At 37.7% G+C, this 22,044-nt stretch overlaps 1 pseudogene; it reads left to right on the top strand.

Annotated features, from left to right (window-relative positions):
• Window positions 1–368: 368 nt before the first annotated feature.
• LOC116906100 overlaps window positions 369–22,044 on the top strand; it is a 41,919-nt pseudogene continuing 20,243 nt past the window's right edge.

Below are 22,044 nucleotides of genomic sequence, written 5' to 3'. Positions count from 1 at the left end.
CAGGAGCCAGATATGGATGTCTCCCGAGACACTCTGCTAGAGCTGTACTGATACAGCTGAGGATGATTGCAGCTAACCATTGGACTGAACAAGGGGACCCCAGTGGAGGAGTTAGAGAAAAGACTGAAGGAGCTAAAGGGATATGCAACACCATAGGAAGAACAACAATATCAACCAACCAAACCCCACCACATGAAAAAGGCATAACATTTGAAATGTAAATACATAAAATTTCCATAAAAAGTAAAATTAAAAAATGATAATTTATAGGAGATAGTTGCTTTCTTAGGTATGATACAAGTATATCCAAGCAACACAATTGCCAACTTCATTCTGAGTAAGAAATAACAATCAATGTAAAAGGTGCAATGGAGATAAAGATTCTAAGTTTAAAGGAAAAGAGTGTGAAAGCCAATGAGACAGAAGATGAAAAAGGAGGAGTGAGCACATATCTATTTTTATTTCCAGAGTGCATCTGCACCTAAAGTTGCTAGGTATAGGAGATTGAAAAATAAAGTGAGATTCCATAACTATTTTTGTATGCAGGTGGTAGTTTAAGAGAAATATATTATTTTGTGGAATTGCTTACCCTCAGGTTGCCTTTTCCAGCTCTTGTAATTGGCACTTACACTATTCTGAACTAATTGTAAGGCACAATTAAAGACTCCAGATGTGACTGTGATTTAGCTTTGATGAAAGAAGTTGCAAGACACTGATGATCAGTGCTAATGTAGTGTATGCTGCTCAAATCTTGGCATCCGGACTAATCCCTCACAGTGCTGTGGAACTATATCTGTTATTTTTCTTACTTTCCTCAAATATGCCAATCATTTGACATTAATATGTTCCTTCTGATAACAACAAGTAGAGAATTATGCCAAATATTTAAGTTGTTTTCTTGAATCAGAGACATGGAATATATTATTGACAGTATAATTTACCTCCCTATAACCTAGGAACAGGACATGTGAAGATTTCTTTTTCTTAAATCTTAAATGTTGCTATAATGAATTAGATTAAAAATAAGTGTTAAAGTGAATAGTTATTCTCATGTATTAGTAAATTGAACATTAAAAAAACTTTCTTAACCATGGAAGCTCCTAATAAATGTCTCATGGTTTATATTATGAGTTCTGAGTCAATTGTACTAATCTTAACTGTGGTCATGGGCATCTTTCACAATCAACAAAGGGTATATGATATACCATATGTCATGTCATATACCATACATTATACATAATATATTATACACCATATCTATAACATATATGTGTGTGTGTGTGTGTGTGTGTGTATGTGTGTGTGTGTGTGTGTGTGTGTGTATTCCTTAAAATCATGGGCCCCCAGATAAAATGATCAGTACTTGGCTTGAGATACTTCTGTTCAGTAGATAGTAAGGGTTGTCCTGGAAACTTCCAAGGTAATACAGTGTATTAACATTCCTCCTGATTGTTCCCAAGAACTTGATATTGAGATACCATTGCTAAAGACCCTACACACTTTCGTTCTGAGTATAAGAAAAAACTTAAATCACTGACCACAAAATTTCTCATTTCTGGCTAGGTTTCTAAGAACTCGGCTGATGTGGCTGCAAAAAAAATCACTAACAATTCACTCAACTTTAAATACAATTCTTTACAGACACTGAAAGAATATATACCTACTTATCTTCCTATTGATAAGAAAGAAAATAGAGCCAGAATAGCCGAAACAACATTATACAATAAAAAATTCCAAATGTATCATCTTCCCTGTTCTCAAGCTATTCTACAAATTTGTAATAATAAATACCACACAGTATTGGCAAATTATATCAAATAAAAGTAGACACATTGTGATCAATGGACTAGAATCAAAGACCAACATCAATATTCACACTCCTATGAACTCCTGATTTTTGCTAAAAAAAAAAAGAAAGCCAGGGATACATAATGGATACAACAAAGCACTACAACAAATGGTGCTGGTTTAACTGGATTTCATAATGAAGAAGAATACAAATAGATCCATATCTATCATCCTTCATAATAGAGAAGTTCAAGTGAGTCAAAGATCTCAACATAAAACAAGATACATTGAACCTAAAAAGAGAAAGTGAGGAACATCCTTGAATGCTTTGGTACAGGAGACAACTTTCTGAAGAAAACAACAATAATTCAGGGACTAATATTAACAATTAATAAATGAAACCTCATGAAACTGGAAAGGTTCTGTAAGTCAAAGGGCACTGTCAAAACAGAAGTGCACAGAATGGGGAAAAAAAAGAATTTCACCAATTCCACATCTAACTGGGGGACTAATATCTAAAGTACATTAAAATTTTTTTGAGAAACTAAACATCAATAAAGAAAATAATCCACCTCAATAAGGGGTACAGATCTAAGCATAATATGAATGAAGGATTCTCAAATGGCTAAAAATACTTAAACTGTTCAACATCCTTAGCCATAGGGAAATGCAAACTAAAACTAAGGTGAGATTCCACCATTCACTGGTTAGAATGGCAAAGATCAAAATTATGACAGTTCATGCTGGTGAGGACATGAAGTGGGATGTTATTTCTTCATTACTCATGTAAGGTTGTGAGTCACATCTGCTTCACCACTGGGCATGGCCACTTGGGGAGGCAGAAAGAGGGGAGTTTGACTGCACTTATTCCACACTGCAGTTGGGTGGCTGGATGTATGTTGGGCCATCGGGAAGTGCTGACAATGCTCCAGGGTAGGAAAGCTCAATCTGGGATGTTGGAAAGCAAAGCTAACTCTGGGGTCCCTGGGTCTGTGATGAGGCCAGGTCCATTAGGTTCTCATGCTCAGGTTATAGGGGGTGTGGAGGGGAGAACCCCAGCTGGTCCCAGCTGTGATTGTTCTTGGCAAGATTGGTTGGCAGTTGTATCTGGAACTACAGCAAGGACTTCTCCTGGAGACTAGACTGCAACTCTATAGGTGAAGACCTTTTACATGACCCCCATAGCAGATCTCAATGAGAAAAGACAGTGTGTGGTTCTAAGCAGTTTATTGCCATATTGTGGAGAGTGGATATGTAAAACCATACCCTACTTCTTGGGGTGGGCCTGAGATTAAATACCTTTTGCGGGGGGGGGGAAGGTCTGGGGAGGGAAGCTTATTTGCATGTCCTCTAGACCCCTAGGTATCTCAATAGCATTGAGAACACTGTTTCGAGCTACTTGTCTGTGGTCATTTTGCCTTTCCTATTGTCTTGGTCTGAGATGTTAGGATGCTTCATCTACATGTAGAAGAGCTTGGGGCATTACCCATACATGGCTGATGGCCAGAAATATCTCTGTGGGAGAGGATGCAGCAATATGAAAGGGGCCTGGTGCTGGGAATAAGCAAAGCTCCTACTGTCCCTTCAGGGTCTCTGCAGCTTCAATCATTTAGCTCATTCTTACCAGGCTGCCTTTCATGGTCCACAGCACCATAGGAAGGTATACTTGTACAGTCATTATGGAAATTAATATGACCATTTTTTCAGAAAGTTGGGAATAAATCTACCTCAAGACCCAACTATACCACTACTGGACATATATCCAAAGGATTCTGCATCCTATCACAAGGACACTTACTCTACTATAAACAAGGCAGATTTATTCACAGTATTCAGAAAATGAAAAAACCTACATGTCCCTCAACTGAAAAATGGATACAGAAAGTGTGGGAAATTTATGCAATGGAGTATCACTTACTTGTTAAAAAAAACAAAAATAAAAAAACAAACAAAAATCCAACCAACCAAATAAACAAACAAAAAAAATCATGAAGTTTTCAGGCAAATAGATAGAACTAGAAGAAAAAAATCTTCCTGAGTGAGATAACCCAGACCCCAAAAGACAACCATGGTAAGTATTCGCTCATAAATGAAGATTAGTTGCTAATCACTTAGGATATTCATGCTACAATTTGCAGGATGGCTAAGTATCAAGAAAGGCTCAGGTAGTGAAGGGGATATATGGATTTCTGTGGGATATGGAAATAGAATAGACTTTTGCAGGTGACTGGGGGAGGGTGGGGATGATACAGGAGGAATCAGGCAGGGGTTGGGAGAGACTGGAGGAAAGAGTACTGGGACAGATGACTGGATTTAGGAGCCATTTGGGGAATGATGTAGAAATCTAGTGCAGCAGAAACTCCCCAGAATCTATGAGAATGACCCTAACGAAGTCTTCCAATAATAGGGGATATGGACCCAGTACTGGCCATCTACATCAGCAAGGCTCTCTGCAGTGGGACTAGGCCTTCAACCAAGGCACACAAACTTTAACCTCGAATCTATACTGATGTACTATGGAAATGGTGGTGCAGCTCTAGAAGTGGTCAACCAATTATTGGTCCAACTTGAGGCCCATGCTGCTAGTGAAAGCCCATGTTTGACATTACATGGAGGATCAGGCACAAGAGACTGAATAGCCCTGAGACCTAAGACTGGAAAAATAAAGTCGATGCAATGATTCCTAATGATATCTTGCTATTTTCATAGAGCTGTGTCCTGAAAGGAATCACCCAGCAATTTATGGGAGCAAATGCAGAGACCTAAAGTCAATTACTAGACAGAGCCAGGAAATTCTCACAGAAAAAGGGAAGGACGGCTTGTAGAACACAGAAAGTTTGTGAGGACTCATCAAGGCTAAAAGCAATAAATACAGACCCTATGTGGGTCTGAGACAGGTTCTCCGTTATGAATGTGTACTTTTGGTGTTCTTATGGAACTCACAGTGGAAGTGGAGGTTTGTCTCTGAATCTCTTAAATGTGCTTCAGACCCATTTCTTCCTATTTGGTTGCCTAGTCCAGCCTTGATATGAGGGCCTACTCTTATTTTTACTTTTTTTACTTGTTAAGTCATGCTCTGTGAATAGTCTTGGGAAGCCTTTTCTTCTTCTTCTTCTTCTTCTTCTTCTTCTTCTTCTTCTTCTTCTTCTTCTTCTTCTTCTTCTTCTTCTTCTTCTTCTTCTTCTTCTTCTTTTTCTTCTTAAAGGAAACAAAAAAGCAATGGATCTGGAGAATACGGTGGTTGGTCAGGAAGTAATAATGTATGAGAGAATAATAATAATGGTGATGAAAATATTTTATGCAGTTAACATGAATGCAAATCGTCCTAAATGTATCTTGAATAATATGTCTATGCCTTGCCTGCAATGTGGCAATTATTTCTATTTTTTTCATTAAGCAGCAAGTACTATAAACAATATGAAGAAATAACTAACAAGATACGGACAAGCATTTAGTGGACTGTCATAAGAAAAATGCCAACTCTTTAGTTTATTATAAAATTACTAAACCCCTCAAGATGCAGGTAGCATTATAGAAGAGAAGTAAAAATAGATTACAAAAGCCATAGAGCATGGAGGCCCTGCGAAAACAAGGTCTCCTGGACATAAAGGGAGCAATGCACATACGAATTCACAGAGATTTTAGCATAAACACAAGGCCTGCATGGCCTTGACCTAGATGGGGTTCCAGTACTGAGAAGAAAAGTTGACATAAGCCTCATCCTAACACAAATGTTATTTCCAACTGATAACTGCTGACAGAAAAGTTATTTTTCTTCAACAGAGTTTCCTTGAAGATATAAACCATTCTTAAAGGAAAGTTCTAAGCCCAGCAGTAGATCAACAAAAACACTGTTTATTATTGAATTCATTATTATACATAGGCTTCTGTGTTTTTTTTTAAATTGGAGATTTTTTTATTTACATTTCAAATGTTATCCCCTTTCCTGGTTTTCCTCCAGAAACTCCATATTCAATCTCCCCTCCCCCTACTTCTATGAGGGTGCTCTCCCACCCACTCACCCACTCCTTCCAGCCTCCCAACCATGTCAATCCCCAACACTGGGGCAATGAGCCTTCACAGAACCATAGGTCCCTCCTTCTTACAATGCCATCCTCTGCTACATATGTAGCTAGAGCCATGGGTCACTCCAATTGTACTCTTTGGTTGGTGGTTGAGAGCTCTAGTTGGTTGGTACTGTTCTTCTTATGCAGTTGTAAACCCCTTCAGGTCTTTCAATCCTTTCTCTAACTCCTCCAGTGGGGACCTTGTTCTCAGTTCAATGGTTGGCTGCCAGCGTTCACCTTTGTATATGTCATGTTCTGGCAGACATCTCAGGAGACAGCTATATCAGTCTCCTGTCAGCATGCACTTCTTGGCTTCATCAATATTGTCTATGTTTGGTGGCTGTATCTATATGGGCTAGATCCCCAAGTGATGCATGCGCTAAATGACCATTCCTTTAGTCTCTGCTCCAAACTTTGTCTGAATAGCTCCTGCTATGAATACTTTCATCCCCCACTTCTAATAAGGACTGAAGCATCCACACCTTGGTCACTTCTTGAGCTTCATGAAGTCCATGGATTGTATCTTGGGTTATCTGAGTTTTGAGCTAATATCCACTTATCAGTGAGTGCATATCATGTGTGTTCTTTTGTGGTTGTGTTACCTCACTCAGGATATTTTCTAGTTCCATCCACGTGCCTATGAATTTCACTAGGTCATTGTTTTTAATGGCTGAATAGTTCACCATTGTGTAGATGTACAACATTTTCTGCATCCATTCCTTTATTGAAGGGCATCTGGGTTATTTCCAGTTTTTGGCTATTATAAATGAGGTTGCTATGAACATAGTGGAGCATGTGTCCTTGTTATGTGTTGGAGCACCTTTTGGGTATATGCCCCAGAGGGGTAAAGCTGTGTCCTCAGGTAGTACTATGTCCAATTTTCTAAGGAACCTCCAGACAGTCTTCCAGAGTGGTTGAGCCAGCATGCAATTCCACAAGAAATGGAGGAGTATTCCTCTCTTTCCACATCCTCACCAGCATCTATTGTCACCTGAGATTTTTATCTTAACCATTTTGATTGGTGTCAGGTGGAATCTCAGATTTGTTTTGCTTTGTATTTCCCTGATGACAAAGGATGTTGAACATTTCTTTAGGTACTTCAAAACCTTTAGATATTCCACAACTGAGAATTCTTTGTTTAGCTCTGGACCCAAATTTTCAATAGGGTTAATTTGATTCTCTGGAGTCAAACTTCTTGAGTTCTTTGTATATATTTGATATTATCCCTTTATTGGATGTAGGATTTGTAAAGATCTTTTCCCAATCTAATGGATGTCATTATGTTCTAATGACAGTTTCTTTTGTCTTACAGAAGCTTTACAGTTTACTGAGGTCCCATTTGCCTCTTGATCTTAGAACATAAGCCATTGGTGTTTTGTTCAGGAAATTTCCTCAAGTGCCCATGTGTTTGAGACTTTTCCCTATTTTTCTTCTATTAGTTTGAGTTTATCTGGTTTGATGTGGAGGTCCTTGAACCACTTGAACTTTAGCTTTGTACAGGGCAATAAGAATGAATCGATTTGCATTCTTCTACATGCTGACCTCCACTTGAACCAGCACTTTTTTGTTCAAACTGCTATCTTTCTTCCACTGGATGGTTTTAGCTCCTTTGTCAAAGGTCAATGGACCATAGGTGTGTGGTTGTACTTTTGGGACTTCAGTTCTATTCCATTGATCTACCTGCCTGTCTCTGTACCAATACCATACAGTTTTTTATCCTTATCTCTCTGTAATACAGCTTGAGGTCAGGGACGGTGATTCAGAAGATTGTTTATTGTTGAGGATAGCTTTCATTATTCTGGATTTTTTGTTATTCCAAATGAATTTACAAATTACTCTTTCTAATTCTTTGAAGAATTGAGTTAGAAATTTGATGGTGATTGCATTGAATCTGTAAATTGTTTTTGGCAAGATGGCAATTTTTACAAAATTAATCCTACTAAAACATGAGCATAGGAGTTCTTTCCATCTTCTGAGATCTTCTTCAATTTCTTTATTCAGAGACTTGAAGTTCTTGTCATACAGATCTTTCACTTGCTTGGGTATTTTATATTATTTGTGACTATTGTGAAGGGTGTCATGTCTCTTATTTGTTTCTCAGCCTGTTTATATTTTGAGTAGAGGAAGACTACTGATTTATTTGAGTTAATTTTATACCCAGTGAGTTAGTTTTATACCCAGTCACTGTGCTAAAGTTCTTTATCAGGCTTAGCAGTTCCTTGGTAGAACTTTGTGGTCACTAAGTATATTAACATATCATCATCAAATGGTAATATTTTGACTTCTTCCTTTTTCTATTTGTATTCCTGTGACCTCCTTTTGTTGTCTAAATGTTCTGGCTAGTATTCAAGTACTGTATTGAATAGGTATGGAGAGAGTGGACTGTCTTCTAGTCCATGATATTAATGGGATTGCTTCAAGTTTATCTCCATTTAGTTTGATGTTTGCTAATGGTTTGTTGTATGTTGCTTTTACTATATTTAGGCAAGGGCCTTGAATTCCTGATCTTTTCAAGATTTTTAACATGAAGGAGTGTTGAATTTTGCCAAATGCTTTCTCAGCATCTAATGAGATGATCATGTGGGAGTTTCTTTGAGTTTGTTTATATAGTGCATTACATAGATGGATTTACATATATTGAATTCCTACATCTATAGAATGAAGTCTTCTTGACCATGATAGATGGTTGTTTGCTGTGTTCTTGCATTTGGTGTGAGAAATTTATTGAACATTTTTGTGCCTATTTTCATAAAAGAAATTGTTCTGAGGTTCTTACTATGTTGGGTCTTTCTGTGGTATAAACCTAATTGTGACTTCATAGAAGGAATTGGATAGTGTTCCTACTGTTTCTATTTTGTGGAATAGTTTGAACAGTGTTGGTATTAGGTCTTCTATGAAGTTCTGGTAGAAATCTCTATGAAACACATCTGTTCCTAGGCCTTTTTTGGTTGTGAGACTTTGAAGAACTGCTTCTATTTCTTTAGGAGTTATGGGACTGTTTAGATGGTTTATCTGATCCTGATTTAATTTTGATACCTTGTATCTGTGTTGAAATTTGTTTGTTTCATAAACATTTTTCAATTTTGTTGGACATAGGGTTTTATAGTAGTATCTGATTATTTTTTGATCTTCCTCAGATTCTGTCGTTATGTCTCCTTTTTCATTTCTGATTTTGTTGATTTGGATACTCTCCTTGTGCCCTCTGGTTAGTCTGTGAGTGTTTATCAGTCTTGTTTATTTTGTCAAAGTACCAGTTCCTGGTATTTTTGAATCTTTGTATAGATATTTTTGTTTCTACTTGATTGATTTCAGTTCTGAGTTTAATTATTTCCTGCCATCTACTCCTTTTGGGTGTATTTGCTGCTTTTTGTTCTAGAGCTTTTAGGCATAGTGTCAAGCTGTTAGTGTATGTGCTCTCCATTGGAGGCACTCAGAGCTAGGAGTTTTCCTCTTATCATTGCTTTCATTGTTTCCCATAAGTTTGTGTATGTTGTGCCTTCATTTTCATTGAATTCTAAAAAGTCTTTACTATCTTTCTTTATTTTTTTCTTGACTAAGTTATCATTCAGTGGAGCATTGTTCAACTTCCATGTGTTTGTGGGGTTTCTGTCATTTTTGTTGTTATTGAAGATCACCCTTAGTCTGTGGTGATCTGATAGGATACATGGGGTTATATCAATCTTCTTATATCAGTTGTGGCCTGTTTTGTGACCAATTATATGGTCAGTTTTGGAGAAGGTACTATGAGGTGCTGAGAGAATGGTATATTTTTTTGTTTTAAGATGATTTATTCCATAGATATCTGTTAAATCTAATTTGTGCATAACTTCTGTTAGTTTCCCAGTGTCTCTGTTTAGTTTCTGTTTGTATGATATTTCCATTGCTGCCAATGTGGTATTTAATTCTCCCACTATTATTGTGTAAGATGCAATGGTGCTTTGAGCTTTACTAAGGTTTCTTTTATGAATGTAGGTGCCCTTGCATTTGGACCATAGATAATCAGGATTAAGAGTTCATCTTGGTGGATTTTTCCTTTGATGAATATGGTGTCTTTCCCTATTTTTCATAACTTTTAGTTGAAATTTGATTTTATTCAATATTAGAAAGACTAGTTCAGCTTGTTCCTTCAGCCATTTGCTTAGAAAATTGTTTTCCAACACTTTACTCGGAGGTAGTGTCTGTCTTTGTCACTGAGATATGTTTCCTATATGCAACAAAATCCTGGGTCCTCTTTCTGTATTCAGTCTGTTATTCTATGTCTTTTTATTGTGGAATTGAGTTCATTGATGTTAAGGGATATTGAGGAATAGTGATTATTGTTTCCTGTTATTTTTGTTGTTAGAGGTGGAATTATGTTTCTGTGGGTCTCTTCTTTTGTTTTTGTTTTTTTTTTTCACAAGAGCATTACTTTCTTGTTTTTTCTAGGGTGCAGTTTCCCTCCTTCTGTTGGAGTTTCCCATCTATTACCCTTTGTAATGCTGGATTTGTGGAAAGATATTTGCACAAATTTGGGTTCTTTATGGAATATCTTGTTTTCTCAATCTATGCTAATTGAGAGTTTTGCTGGATATAATAGTCCGGGCTGGCATTTCTGTTCTTTTAGGGTCTGTATGACATCTGCCCAGGATCTTCTGACTTTCATAGTCTCTGGTGAGAAGTCTGGTATTATTATTATAGGTTTGCCTTTATATGTTATTTGACCATTTTCCCTTACTGCTTTTAATATTCTTTCTTTGTTTTGTTCATTTGGTGTTTTAATTATTTTGTGATGGTAAGAAATTCTTTTCTGGGCCAATCTATTTCGAGTTCTGTAGGCTTCTTGCATATATATGGGCATCTTTTTATTTAGGTTAGGAAAATTTTTTTTCTAAAATTTTGTTGAAGATATTTACTGGCCGTTTAGGTTGGGAATCTTTGATGTGTTCTATACCTATTATCCTTAGGTTTTGGCCTTCACATTGTTCTGGATTACCTGGATGTTTGCATTAGGAGCTTTTTTGCTTTTGTATAATCTTTTTCTATTATGTCAAGGTTTTCATGGTGTCTTCTGAGCCTGAGACTCTCTCTTCTATCTCTTATATTCTGTTGGTGATACTTGCATCTATATCTCCTGATCTCTTTTCTAGATTTACTCTCTCTAGTGTTGTCCCCCTGTGTGCTTTCTTTATTGTTTCTATTTCAATTTTTAGATCCTGCGTGGTTTTGTTCAATTCCTTCACCTGTTTAGTTGTGTTTTCATGTAATTCTTTAAGGGATTTTTGTGTTTCCTCTTTAACGGCTTCTACTCATTTACCTGTCTTGTCCTGTATTTTTTGAGGGAGTTATTTATGTCCTTCTTATAATATCTTCTATCACCATCATGAGATGTGATTTTAATTCCAAATATTGCCTTTCTGTTATGTTGGTATATCCATTATTTGCTTTTTTGGGAGAACTGGGCTCTGATGATTCCAAGTAGTCTTGGTTTCTATTGCTTAAGTTACTGCCCTTCCCTCTCGCCATCTGGTTTTCTCTGGTGTTATTTAGTCTTGCTGTCCCTTACAGTGACTCCTTTAAAGCCTCTGTGTCAGCACTCCTGTAGACTGGCATTCTCCCAGTAGGATCTGGGTACAGAAAGCTGTGCCACAGGGTCAGCTCTGGGCGCAGGTGGAAACTGGAAGGATTCTGTCCCTGACTGCTCCTCGGTTACAGTGTCCAGATGGCTCCATCAGGGTTGCTCTTGGGTCAGGATTGTAAGCAGAAGTGGTGGTCTTCCCTGAATTCTCAGGATTGTCTGCACTTCTGAGAGTCCAGCTCTCTCCTCAGCGGATCTTTGTACAGAGATCTGTGCAACTGGTCAGCTCCAGGCGCAAGCGGAAGTCAGAAGAATTCTGTCCCAGACTGCTCCTGTGTTCCTGTATTCTGAGGGCTCCATGAGAGTGTCGTGGAGCAGAAGTGCTGGTTTTAACTATGCTCTCAGGTATGTCAGTGCTCCTGGCAACTGTCTTTCAGTTCTGTGCACAGGTAGAGAACAGAAGTTTTCTGTCCTTACTGCTCCTCATTTCCTGTGTCCAGAGGGCAGCAGGCAGGTGCCTCTTGGGCCAGGAATGTGAGCAGAAGTATTGATCTCCCCTGAGATCTTAGGATTGTGTAATTCTCTTCTTGAGTCCTTTGTATATATTGGATATTAACCTCTGTTGGATATAGGATTGGTAAAGATCTTTTCCCAGTATGTTGGTTGCCATTTTGTCCTATTGACAGTGTCCTTTGCCATATATACTGACCACCAGTTGAACCAGCAGCATTTGTTAAAACTACTACTGTCTTTCTTCAACAGGATGGCCTAAGATCCCTTGTCAAATATCAAGTGATCATAGATATGTAGGTTAATTTCTGAGTCTCCAATTCTATTCTATTGATCTACCTGCCTACCTCTGTAACATATCATAAAGTTTTTATCACTATTTCTATAATGCGACTTGAGGTCAGGGATGGTGATTTCCCTAGAAGTTCTTTTCTTATTGAAAAGAGTTTTCCCTATCCTGGGTTTTTTGTTATTGCAAATGGATTTGAAAATTTCTTTTCCTAAAGCTATGAAGAATTGAGTTATCATTTTGTTTTTTGTATTTTTTATTAGGTATATTTCTTTACTTACATTTCAAAAGTTATTCCCTTTCATGGTTTCCTGTCCATAAGCCCCCATCCCCTCCCATCTATTGCTCTGATACGGGTATTCCCCCCATATATCCTCTGTACTGGTGGTCCAACCTTGCTTGGGAACAAGGACTTCCCTTTCCCACTGGCACCAACAAAGGCTATTCTCTGCTACATACAGTTTGGAACCTGGGTCAGTCCATGTATAGTCTTTTCAGTATTTGTTTAGTCCCTGGAAGCTCTGGTTCATAGGCATTGTTGTTCTTATGGGGTTGCAAGCTTCTTCAACTCTTTTAATCTTCCTCTAATTCTGCCCAAGGGGGTCCTGTTCTCAGTTCAGTGGTTTGCTGCTAGGATTGATCACTCTATTGGACATGCTCTTGATGTGTCTCTCAGTAGAGACCTATATCTGGTCCCTTCAGCATGCATTTTTTAGCTTCATCAATCTTATCTAGTTTTGGTGGCTGTATATATATGGGCCACATGTGGGGCAGGCTCTTAATGCTGTTTCCTTCATTCCTGTTTTCTAAACTTTGCTTCCATATCCCCTCCTATGGATATTTTTTTCCCTTTTAAGAAGGGGTGGGAGCATCCACATTTTGGTCATCCTTCTTCTTGAGCCTCCTGTGGTCTATGGACTGCCTCTTGGGTTATTTGAGTTTTTTGGCTAATATCAACTTATCAATGAATGCATACCAAGTGTGTTTTTCTCGGACAGAGTTACCTCACTCAGGATGATATTTTCTAGTTCATTCCATTTGCCTATAAATTTCTTGAAGTCATTGTTTTCAATAGCTGAGTAGTACTCCATTGTGTAGGTGTACCACAGTTTTTTAATCCATTCCTCTGTTGAAGGGGATCTGGGTTCTTTCCAGCTTCTGGCTATTATAAATAAGGCTGCTATGAACATAGTGGAGCATGTGTCTTTTTGATATGTTGGGGCATCTTTTGGGTATATGCCCAAGAGAGGTATAGCTGGGTCCTAAGGTAGTTCAATGTCCAATTTTCTGAGGAGCCTCCAGACTGATTTCCAGAGTGGTTGTACCAGTTTGCAATCCCACCAACAATAAAGGAGTGTTTTTCTTTCTCCACATCTTTGCCAGCATCTGCTGTCACCTGAATTTTTTATCTTAGCCATTCTGACTGGTGTGAGGTGGAATCTCAGGGTTGTGTTGATTTGCATTTCTCTGATGAGTAAGGATGTTGAACATTTCTTTAGGTGCTTTTTGGCCGATCGATGATCCTCAGCTGAGAATGTTTTATTTAGCTCTGTACCCCATTTTTAATAAGGTTATTTGGCTCTCTGGAGTCAAACTACTTGAGTTCTTTGTATATTTTGGATATTAGCCCTCTATCAGATATAGGATTGGTAAAGATCTTCTTCCAATCTGTTGGTTGCCATTTTTTTCCTAATGACAGTGTCTTTTGCCTTACAGAAGCTTTGCAGCTTCATGAGGTCCCATTTGTTGATTCTTGATAGTAGAGCATAAACCGTTGATCTTTTGTTCAGGAAATTTTCCCCAGTGCCCATGTGTTCAAAAATCTTCCCCACTGTTTCTTCTATTAGTTTGAGTGTATCTGGTTTGATGTGGAGGTCCTTGATCCACTTGGACTTAAGCTTTCTACATGGTGATAAGAATAGGTCGATTTGCATTCTTCTACATGCTGACCTCCTGTTAAACCAGCAGCATTTGTTGAAAATGCCATTGGATTGTTTTAGCTCCTTTGTCAAAGATCAAGTGACCATAGGTGTGTAGGTTCATGAAAAGGGAGATATAGCAACAGAATCTTAAGACATTTAAAAAATCATCAGACCCTACTACAAAAACCTATATTCAACAAAACTGGAAAATCTGGAGGAAATGGACAATTTTCTAGAAAGATACCAGGTAACAAAGTTAAATTAGGAAGAAATAGACATAGTTATTAAAAGTCTCTCAACCAAAAAGAGCCCAGAACCAGATGGGTTTAGTGCAGAATTCTACCAATCCTTCATAGAAGACCTCATACCAATCCTGTCCAAACTATTCCACAGAATAGAAACAAATGGAGCACTACCAAATTGCTTCTACGTAGCCACAATTACTCTTATACCAAAACCACACAAAGACCCAACAAAGAAAGAGAACTTCAAACCAATTTCCCTTATGAATAACATTGATATAAAAATACTCAGTAAAATTCTTGCAAACCAAATTCAAGAACACATCAAAACTATCACCCATCATGATCAAGTGGGCTTCATCCCAGGGATGCAGGGATGGTTTAATATATTAAAATCCATCAATGTAGTCCACTATATAAACAAACTCCAAGATAAGAACCACATGATCATTTTGTTAGATGCTAAGAAAGCATTTGACAAAATTCAACAGCCCTTCATGATAAAAGTCCTGGAAAGATCAGGAATTTAAGGTCCATATCTAAACATAGTAAAAGCAATATGCAGCAATCCAGTAGCTAACATCAAACTAAATGGAGAGAAATTTAACGCAATCCCGCTAAAATCAGGGACTAGACAAGGCTGCCCGCTCTCTTCCTACTTATTCAATATAGTACTCGAAGTTCTAGCCAGTGCATTCAGACAGTGAAAAGAGGTCAAAGGGATACAAATTGGAAGAGAAGAAATCAAAATATCACTATTTGCAGATGATATGATAGTGTACTTAAGTGATCCCAAAGAACTACTTAACCCGATAAATAACTTCAGCAAAGTTTCGGGGTATAAAATTAACTCAAACAAATCCGTATCCTACCTCTACTCAAATGCTAAACAGGGTGAGAAAGAAATTAGGGAAATGACACCCTTCATAGTAGTCCCAACTAATATAAAATATCTTGGTGTGACTTTAACTAAGGAAGTGAAAGATCTGTATGACAAGAACTTCAAATATGTGAAGAAAGAAATTGGGGAAGATCTCAGAAGATGGAAAGATCTTCCATGCTCATGGATTGGCACGATTAATATAGTAAAGATGGCCATTTTGCCAAAAGCAATCTACAGAGTCAATGCAATCCCCTTCAAAATTCCTACTCAATTATTTATAGTGATAGAAAAAGCAATTTGCAAATTCACTTGGAACAACAAAAAACCAGAATAGCAAACACTATCCTCAACAATAAAATATCTTCTGGGGGAATCTCCATCCCTGACTTCAAGCAGTATTACAGAGGAATAGTCCTGAAAACTGTATGGAGTTGGTATTTTGATGGGGATTGCGTTGACTCTGTAGATTGCTTTCAGTAAGATGACCACTTTTACTACATCAATCCTGCCAATCCATGAGCATAGGAGATCTATCCATCTTTTAGGATCTTCAGTTTCTTTCTTCGGAGACTTGAAATTTTTATCCTACAGATCTCTCATTTGCTTGGTTAGAGTAGCACCAATGTATTTTATATTATTTGTGACTATCATGAAGAATGTCATTTACCTAATTTTTTTTCAGGCTGCTTATCCTTTGAGTAGAGGAAGGTTACTGATTTGTTTGAATTAATCTTATATCCAGCTACTTTGCTGAAGTTGTTTGTTAGTATTAGGAGTTCTCTTGTGGAATTTTTGTGGCCACTTAAACATACTATCATATCATCTGCAAATAGTGATATTTTGTCTTCTTCCTTTACATTTTTTATCTTTTTGACCTGTTTTTGTTGTCTCTTACTTTTTCTTTGGCTATTTTTCTTTGGCTTTGTCCCATTCTGTTTGCTTGTTTGTTTGTTTGTTTGTTTGTCTTTTCTCTAATTTTCTTACTTTTAACATGTCTGCTTGTTTCCTAAGAAGAGGCAAGAAGGGTGCAGATTCAGAAGGGAGAGGGGATGGGGGGAATCTTGGAGAAGCTGTGTGAATAAAAACCAAAACCAGAATTGTATGGAAAAATATGCAATATAAGTTTTGAAACGTGCTTTCTATGATATATCCACAGTATTTTGAATGTTTTGACCATTCTGACTATGCTTATTTATTTTAGAGGATGGAAATTTCTCATAGAAGAAGGGGGAGGGGGAATGGGATAGGGGTTTATGGATGTGAAACTGGGAAAGAGGATAACATTTAAAATGCAAATAAAAATACCAATAAAAAAAGCATTGAGTCAACCATTAAATTGAAAAAAAATTTAAAAATTAATTTACAGATGAGATGCACTACAGGTTATTTAATTCTTTGATTCACGAAACTGCCTTATGAAGGATGTGCGCACTCCCATGGCAATGGCTGCATTTATAAAGCACTTTCAGATATGATGAGTTTATTTTATTTTAAAATCTGAGGATAGCCAGTGAAATATATTAAGCAGTGGAAACATGCATGCTTTGTGTTTATACAGAGTGTTCTAGAAGCTATTTAAAATAAGAACTCAAAAAATGATAATCAGAACATGTTGCAGCTTTGAAGGTGAGGAATCTAGTAGTGCTAAGGATACATATCCTCAAGGAAGACATTTTGACATGCAGGGTTTTATATGAATGACAACCATAACCACACATATTGTTTCCACCCTTCCTATTGAATCTCCCCCTACTTACTGAACAGCAGCACTTGTTTAATAAAGCTGAAAGCACTGTGCAACCGCCAGACACGGTCCTTAGAGGAACTGAAGCTCCACTCACTTGTCTCTGATACTCCCTTGTCATCTAAGCACTAAAACCAAACCATAAGAAAAGGAAGCATTGATGAGAGCTCCTGGTCCTTTCAACTCCCAAATTGTCAATCAAGCAACATCCAAAATGACTAGAAATATCTAAAAAATATCTTCACTATTCCATGGATTATAGTTAATAGATGGCAAAGACAGGAAAGAAAAGAATTCTCCAACTGAATTCTAATAACAAACAGAAGTACTCTATAAAATAAAGTCATTGCTATTTGATTTAGTAAGTTCTGGAATGGGCTATACCGTGAGTGTTAATGACTTCAACAGATAACAACAGAGAAACAGGCCAATATGATGACACAGGTATGGATATATGCCATCAACTGTCAGTCAGTTATTGGATATAAGCTGGAAGGACATTAAAGAGAATATCAGTAAGGCCATTACGAAGAATATCAGTGGGGACTAATTATAAAATTAGGGCATTTTTATTGGTAAAAAGAGATGACTTATTTTGTATACTTTTTAGTATTGTTTTCAAAATAAATCACATGCTAAGATTACATATTTGATAATATTCCTCACTCTTAAACAGGAAATACCATTTTATAATAAATATATATTTCATTTGAATATAAAATTCCATCCATTTGCCTAGCAAGCTAAATTCGTTTTAGCTTTGAATTATTTCCCTTTCTTTAAAGGAATCATTTCATTTTTGAGATTATAATATGATCACAACTTTTCTCCTTTCCCCCTCCTCTTCCAAACCCTCCTGATACCCATTCCTGCTCACTTTCAAATTTGTGGTATCTTTTATCCATTGATATTTATATGTTATTACATGCATATATAAATGTAAATATGCACATACACATTTCTAATTATAATCTACTCAGTCCATATAAAGCTCCTGGTGTGCCAGCTTTAATTTCAATGCAAAAATTAGTTCTACATTGACTCCAGGCTGCTATGCAGGTCCTCTGCCATTTGCCCATTTGAAAAAGAGGACACAGTGTTATTGATGTAGTACATGAAGAGGAATGAGGTCAAAGACCCACAGGTAAATCATAGTCCAGACTTGTAATTTGAGAGGAGGTTTACATCATCCTTTTTTTTTGCATAGTTTTGTCCTATTAAAAAATCAAATATCACCCTGCTTCTTTGTGAACTTCTTAGAAGATGAAACTTGATATTTGGCCACTAATTTAGCTGCCATTTAAATATTTCTCTTCTATTCTTGGCAGTTTTAGATTCATCTAAAACATTACAACTGAACCCCTGAACTAGACTGTTGGGGAATGGGCAGCAATGGGGGGAGGGTGGGAGGGAATTTCCATACTGGAGGAGATGTTTGCCGGAAAGCAGGAAGGGAATTTAGAATTCAAATATGCTTCTTTGTGAACTTAGAAAAAAACTTATCCACTTTTTAGTTTAAAACATTTCTTCAGATTCACAACATACTCTAACAGCACTGTGTAATGTCTTTAGTTTCTGTTCGTATCCCTTTAGTTAAAACATTTCTCCTTCCACAGTTTCTATTCCTCCCCCCCATCTTTCCACATTTGCAACTCAAAACCTATTTAATTTTTCTATTTAAAAAACAGGCAGACCATATGTATAAACAAACAAAAACAAAAATAAAATCACTTGAAAAGTGAAAACAAAGAAAAAACATCATACGAAACATTACTCACACCCACACAAAACTCATAAAAACACAAAGTGAGAAACCATAACATAAAAGCAAAAAAAAAAAAAAAAACCTGGTAAGGTGAAAAGGTAAACAGGCACAGCAATATGAGACCTGTCTTCAGAAATACCACCGAGTTCCATTTGTGTTTGCTAGCTATACTTTTCAGTCTTCAATAGGAGTTTGTATAAGCTCATTTGCTGAAAGCACGAATTGCATTTGAAAGCCCCCAGGTTTCTCTGATTTGTAGTACCTTTGCACTACCGTCTCTTTCTCTCATCATTTATGGTCCATGGAGATTTTCTTCATAGCTACTACACCGAAGATAAGATTTAACCTGATTTATAAATAATTCAAGATGAATAATTTGGAAAAACACGGTAGTGGACATGAGCAATACTAATGCCCCTCACAGGGAAAACTCTAAATCAACATTCTTACAGAAAAACTTTCCAGGCAATCATCAGTCTTGCCATTTTGCTTAGAAAGACAAATAATAACAATTCTGTAACTACATTGCTTCTTAAACAGTGGGGAAGTGCTAGAGTTAAGACTCACAATACAGAGAGAATGTTATTATAAAATTCTTGGTTAGGCTTAAGAATGTGGTGTACTGACCCACATTTATATTAAGTATGCCTGTGCCTTATGACAATACTTCAAAAGAATAGTGGAACTGAAGAGATCACTCTTAAACAGGGGCCGAAATGACAGGGTGTCTGAAGGTCAGCCTCTCTCTCAGCCATGCTTTTGCTTGGTCATGGGAGTTACACATAAGCTGAACAACAAAGAGAAAGTGATTAGTGCTCGCTGAAATAGAAAATGCTTTGGAGTTCACGGTTTCTCTAATGGCTTAAATTTCTGAAAAGGGAAAGGAAATTATCCATACATTGACTAAATGTTTAAGTCTCATGAAGATGTTGTGTACATTATTGCTTTGACCACTGCATCATTATTGGCTTTTGCCAAAGAATTCACTTTTCTCAAAGTGAGACAGAATGTTAAAAAAGGCAGAGAGAAACATATAGGAAAATGATAGAAGTCTCTATTTCTCTCCATTAACTTTTCTCTTATTCTGCAGCATAATAGGCCCCAGCAAGTAATATGATTTTTTTATCTTTTTTATTAGAAACTGACTTTTCATTCACATATTCTGATTAAAGTTTTCCCTCTTCAGTCTCCTTAGATCCTCCCCACTTCCCCAACCACTCAAATTCTTCCTCCTTCCCATCCTCCTTCCTTCCTTCCTCTACCCCTCCCTCCTTCCCTCCTTCCTTCCTTCCTTCCCCTTCCCACTGTTCACAGTAATACTAACCAGCACCTAAAACACATTAATAAGAAAGTAAAATAAGATGAAATAAATACCAAACAGTCCAGAATAAGACAAGATAAACAAATAGATCAAACAAGCCACAGAAAAACCACAGAATACACATGCAGGGGACTGAGGCACACACATTCACGCCCAGAGAAAAACCATTAAAAACAAAATTGGATAGCATAATATATAGGCAAAACATCTATAGGGGAAAATAAAAGGCCGGTGAATTATTGTGAGATGAAAACTGTGCCAAATGTAGCATTGAGTTAGATCTGTGTTGGCCATGTATTGCTGGCACGGAGCCTGCCCTTAAGTGTGATTTGAATACTCAGTGAGACTCTGCTGGAGGAAATGTTTCTCCTGGGTGAGCTGGTATTAGTAGGAGGCAGCTTCTATGCCGGGAACTGGACCTTGTGTTCACTTCCTCTCACAGCACTGGGACCTTACCTTGCACGGATCTGTCAGTGCCCATGCTTGCTGCTGGGTCTCCGTGGGCTCATATGTGCATCAGTCAGTCCCAGGCTGTCTAAGGCCTCATTTCCTTGGTGACTTCCATTCTGTCTCCTCTTACATGCTTTCTACTGCCTTTTCTTTTTTTCTTTTATTGGATATTTTCTTTATTTACATTTCAAATGTTATCCATTTTCCAGGTTTCCTCTCTGGAAACCCCCTATCCCATCCCCCTCCCACTGCTTCTATAAGGGTGCTTCCCCCCACCCTACCCATCCCCCGTCACCCCCTCTGACATTTCCCTACAGTGGCGCATCAAGCATACACAGGAACAGGGCTTCTTCTCCCATTGATGCCCAACAAGTCCATCCTCCGCTACATATATGGCTGGAGCCATAGGTTGCTCCATATGTACTCTTTTGTTGGTGATTTGGTCCCCGGGAGCTCTGAGGTGTCTGCTTGGTTGATGCTGTTGTTTATCCTTTAGGGTTGCCAACTCCTTCAGCTCCTTTTGTTCTTTCTCTAAATCCTCCAGTACAGACCCTGGTCTCACTCCAATGGTTGCTTGTGAACATCCACCTCTGTATACTTCAGGGTCTGGCTCTCAGGAGCCAGTTATATCAAGTTCCTGTCAGCAAGCACTTCTTCGCATCAGCAATAGTGACTGTGTTTGGTGGCTGCATATGGGATAGATCCCCAGGTAGGACAGTCTCTGGATGGCCTTTCCTTCAGTCCCTGCTCTACCCCTTTTTACCTGTATTTCCTTCAAAGAATATTTTGTTCCCCCTTCTAAGAAGAACTAAAGATCCACATCTTTGTCTTCCTTCTTCTTGAGCTTCATGTGGTCTGTGAATTGTATTTGGGGTATTCCGAGCTTTTGGGCTAAAATCCATTATTCTTTAAGTACATATAATATGTGTATGGTCTTTTGTGACTAGGTTACCTCAATTTGGATATTTTCTAGTTCCATCCATTTCTCTAAAAAAAATTCATGAAGTCATTGTTTTTAGTAGGTGAGTAGTACTTATTGTGTAGATGTACCACATTATCTGTAGCCATTTCTCCATCGAAGGACATCTGGGTTCTTTCCAGCTTCTGGCTATTATGAATAAAGTTGCTATGAACATAGTGTAGCATATTTCCTTATTATATGATGAAGCATCTTTTGGGTATATGCCCAAGAGTGGTATAGCTTGGTCTTCAAAGAGTAATATGTCTAATTTTCTGAGAAATTACCAGACTGATTTCCAAAGCAGTTGTACCAGTCTGCAATCCCAACAATGGAGGAGTGTTCCTCTTTCTCCACATCCTCGCCAGCATCTGCCGTCATCTGAGATTTTATCTTAGCCATTCTTACTGGTATGAGGTGGAATCTCAGGGCTGTTTTGATTTGCATTTCCCTGATGACTAAGGATGTCGAACATTTCTTTGGGTGATTCTCAGCCATTTATTATTCCTCATTTGAGAATCTTTTGTTTCGTTCTGTAGCCCATATTTAAT

Source organism: Rattus rattus, chromosome 7 (assembly GCF_011064425.1).
Source record: "Rattus rattus isolate New Zealand chromosome 7, Rrattus_CSIRO_v1, whole genome shotgun sequence".
In the NCBI taxonomy this organism is placed as follows: domain Eukaryota; kingdom Metazoa; phylum Chordata; class Mammalia; order Rodentia; family Muridae; genus Rattus; species Rattus rattus.
This window is presented reverse-complemented; position numbering and strand designations above follow the sequence as displayed.